Here is a 253-nt window from a genome sequence, read left to right as displayed (position 1 = left end):
AGTTCAACTAAGCATTTACTAAAAATAAACTAGTTCTATATATTAATTCAACTAGCTAGTTCAACTAAGCATTATATTTACTAAAAATAAACTAGTTAATTATTATATTAATTCAACTAGTTGAACTAAGCATTTACTAAAAATAAACTAGTTCTATATATTAATTCAACTAGTTCAAAGTAAGCATTTACTAAAAATAAACTAGTTCTATATATTAATTCAACAAGTTCAACTAAGCATTTACTAAAAATAA

Source organism: Triticum aestivum, unplaced genomic scaffold (genome assembly GCF_018294505.1).
Source record: "Triticum aestivum cultivar Chinese Spring unplaced genomic scaffold, IWGSC CS RefSeq v2.1 scaffold124330, whole genome shotgun sequence".
NCBI classification, from domain to species: Eukaryota; Viridiplantae; Streptophyta; class Magnoliopsida; order Poales; family Poaceae; genus Triticum; species Triticum aestivum.
Note: the sequence above shows the minus strand (reverse complement) of the source record.